Genomic DNA, 3,740 nt, shown 5'->3' on the forward strand with positions numbered 1-3,740 from the left:
CAGCAGGATTATAAAGCATCTAGCATACATGTAAAACAAAACTAAAAACCAAATGACAAAGTATGAGAGTTCAGATAGTCTAAGAATAGTGAAATCAATATTAACAAAGATAAAATGAGTTAAAGACAGATCTAAGTGGCATAGAGTTTACAGTAGCCTTGAATGCAGCCTGGCATACTGAACTCTTCAGTCTAATTTCTTTCTGCAAGCTATCCCAATTGATTATACAGAATACATGATACTTTTCTTTTCAATCGCTGTCTGTTCACCAGGGCAGATATATGACTTGTGGTTTAATCTGCATAGACCATGTGTAATGCAATAGTCGATGTGAAAGTGGACTGTGAGAGGTCAAAGTCCTCTTCCATTTCTGTTCATATTGTAGAATACACAAAAACATGCCAGCTGTATACTGTAAACACGACCAGGTAAGGGACAAGATCTATGAGTAACTCCCATGTACATGAAAGTCGGCTGTGACACCAGACTTGTGGCCAAAACTCGGATGGTAACACTCAGATGCTGAGTTATAGACTGGATCTGGTCAAAGTATATTTATCTTAGATCCAGGAGATAGAGGTTAGGAATGATGTCAGTGACCCATATGGTTAGACAGCCATCCTATTTTTTCAGCAATCTGAGACACATAAGGAGGAAGCTCTATAGGCTGTCAATTGAATTGACTGTTCAGTGGCCTGATTTTACACAAATGAACAGACCTCTACAGGGCGTAGCCCCATTATTTTGCCACTGGCTTTTCTCTGCACCAATTCCAAGATTCTAATCAGTGTTTTATTTTACAAATGGCTCTGGGTATTTGCAGTATGTCCTGCCAGAGGGACTGTGATTCTAACTTTTGCTGTCTTGGCATAAACTAAGCAACAAAGCCAGATGAAGAGGTTTCATTGTATAAACATTTGGTTGGCAGTTTCCCAGCTGAGAGAACTTAGAGAGAGATTTAAATAAATAGAAAGAAAGGATGATGTTTTATAACCAGAAGATTTTTCCTTGTGTTGATGCAGTGTGGACAATGACCTGATATGTCAGGACTCTGATGTATAGTCTTGCATGTGGGTCAAGATAACTGGCTTTAGCCAGTCAGATTCACTGCATCCATTATCTGTCAATATGAAACCCCACCCTGTTGCACATACTAGAAATAATCTTAAAAACCACAGCACAAAACACTGCAATAGTGTGCGTGTGTGTTGCATTAATATAAATCCCCTAAAAGTTTGGGGCACTGTAACAGAAAATAGGCTAAATGACAATGTTTTTGAAAAGCATGAGAGGACCAGACAGCTCACCTGCTGTGAAACTGACAGGCAGGTCATGAAAGAAAGAGTAATCATAATCTTATGAGCTTTTGATAAGAGCAAAGATTCATAAAAGTATGAACTCCTGGAAGAAGCTAAATTGAAGCTGTTGATGGGAGTTGATCAAATAGAAAACAATGGACTCAGCCCAAGGCAATGCCACTTTTTTTGCAACATACAAATAATGATATGCAAGGCCTCATGTGATCACTGGGATTATCTTTTTCCTCATGCTTGAGGGGCATGTTGTTGCAATGCAGCATTAAGATGCACCTTTTTTTAACAGTAGCATTATACCTAAAGCCTTTTATCAACCTGCCAAGCATCATGGTGCTTAGAGCAAATAGCTCTAAGCTACATGACACAGCAAGGCATCTCTAGCAAAGAAGGGTGAACGAATTTCTCTTCAGCCCTTATTGGCTGGTGGTTATTTGCTCTTGTGATGTGAAGAAGCTTTAAGGGTAGCACCTGTGGTCATATATTTTCAATCCTGGTCACACGCAGCACACAGGTCTAGACAGTTGAGGTTTATATCAGTGCTGTTTGTTTGATTAAACTTCAGAGCGGTCTTTTTGTACCTCTACCTTAGTAGCAACCCTATTAGTTGGCTCAAACTCAAATGTCCTCTTTATTATTATAATTATTATTATTTTCTCACCATATGATGTCCCAGTTAGCCAGGCTCCATGTGCAGTCAGCCTGGACTGGCTGCAGCTGGCTGCCTGTTCATATCGAGGCCTTTCACTGAGCTGTGTTTTTGTCTGTAGATGCCGATGGAATCGTGCATGGGCATTTGTATGTTAGCTTTAATGTAGCTCACATCACAACATGTGTTATTATCATGCATTAGTGTTTGGTACTGGTACTACAGCAGCTATGGTACCTTGACATTTGTGAATTAACACTGGACTAAATTTTTTCCATAAAAAATATTACCTCTTACTTACACGCACAAAATGTGTATTTGCAACTGTATAGCATAGTTTAGTTACACATAAGTGTGAGTCTAAATTAGAATCATACCCTACGTGGTAATCATAGGCGCACTTTAAGCTTGTTCATTGTTACATTTTGTTCATATTTTCAGAGTTATGTTTTGTGAAATGAATATCAGACAGGTTTGTGTGCATGCCTGTGTATCCTTTATAACTTGTGCAGCATTGTTTCATCCAATTTATATAGACACACTCTAAATAACTGACAGTCTTGCCAAAAGATCCCCTCCATTTAAAATAGAAATTTGTTGACCACACTAACAGTCTAAGGTTTGGATGCACTTAATGGGAAAACATGTCCAAACCTTTGGCTGGTACCTAACTGGTCTCTCATCTCCTTGTCTGTATTTCTATCAGTGCTTTTTAAGTCTGTCTTTGTTCAATCTAAACGCTCCATCTCCAGTTCATTTGCTTTGTTTTTCTACTTGCTAGAACAGATAAGCTCTCCTGTAGATTGGTGTCTTTCCTATCCCTAAAGAGTGTTTACCTCTGAGATGTTTTTGTGAAAAAAAAATCAAGCAAAGAGATGAGGAGGCGTCCTTCATTCAGCACGCTAATGAAAGCTTATTTGTAACGTGCGATGGAATGTGAGATGGTGACACGCGTACTCAGATGCATGGAGCGAGAGAATGAAAAAAAGACTGTGTGTGCGCAGCACAACCTGCCTGCTGGGAGTGCAGTGAAGGGAGAGCAGTCTGAAGTATCACATATACATATCAAAGTTCAGACATTACACACCACAGGCACTCAACTGATAGGCTAGTTGGATGTTCTCTACAGGAAAAGGGGGTTAACCTCTATGTCAGTGTGACAGCAGCGACAGTCTCTCTCTCACACACACACACACACACAACCAATGCAGAAACACTGGCACTGTATAGTCATTAGTCATGGTCTCAACCTACATGAAACACTGGCACTGTACAGTCATTAGTCATGGTCTCAACCTACATTGTGTGTGTTTTACTGTAAGCTAAATGCTAAACCAAAATATCCACTTTTACACCAACTGATTTTATCAAGTGGGGAAAAAAAATCAGTTTTATTATTAATACAGTCGCTGCTCCATAACTTTGGCTAACAAGACCACTTGCTGCATATGACTTGACCTTCTACTGCATATTGATACCAGAGAGCAAATAGGCCAGTCTCATTTACATTGCAGTGGAAGAAAAGCCACAGTAACACCACAGGCGGAACTACCAGGGCAGCCTAGTAGGTTTTTCCATGAAGGAAAAGACTCAGCAAAGTTACCATTCTATGATGGATTTGGCTTCCCCTTTCTATAATGAGTCAGAATCTTTCTTGGCTAAAATAGGACCATCCCACACAACTTTAAAGGTCTCTGTTTTAACTCATTAATAAAGTTTCCATCCGATTTTAGAAAGGTGAGCTAGTGGTTAGTCACCGCCCTGCATGCTTCTAGCCT

General features: G+C 39.7%; 1 protein-coding gene across 2 annotated transcripts in view; it reads left to right on the forward strand.

Moving 5' to 3' along the window:
* The window catches only part of relch (RAB11 binding and LisH domain, coiled-coil and HEAT repeat containing), a 34,617-nt gene that overhangs the window by 1,379 nt on the left and 29,498 nt on the right, over positions 1-3,740 (forward strand). The window lies entirely within an intron of this gene.

The sequence above is a fragment of the Monopterus albus genome, unplaced genomic scaffold (genome assembly GCF_001952655.1).
Source record: "Monopterus albus unplaced genomic scaffold, M_albus_1.0 scaffold78.1, whole genome shotgun sequence".
In the NCBI taxonomy this organism is placed as follows: domain Eukaryota; kingdom Metazoa; phylum Chordata; class Actinopteri; order Synbranchiformes; family Synbranchidae; genus Monopterus; species Monopterus albus.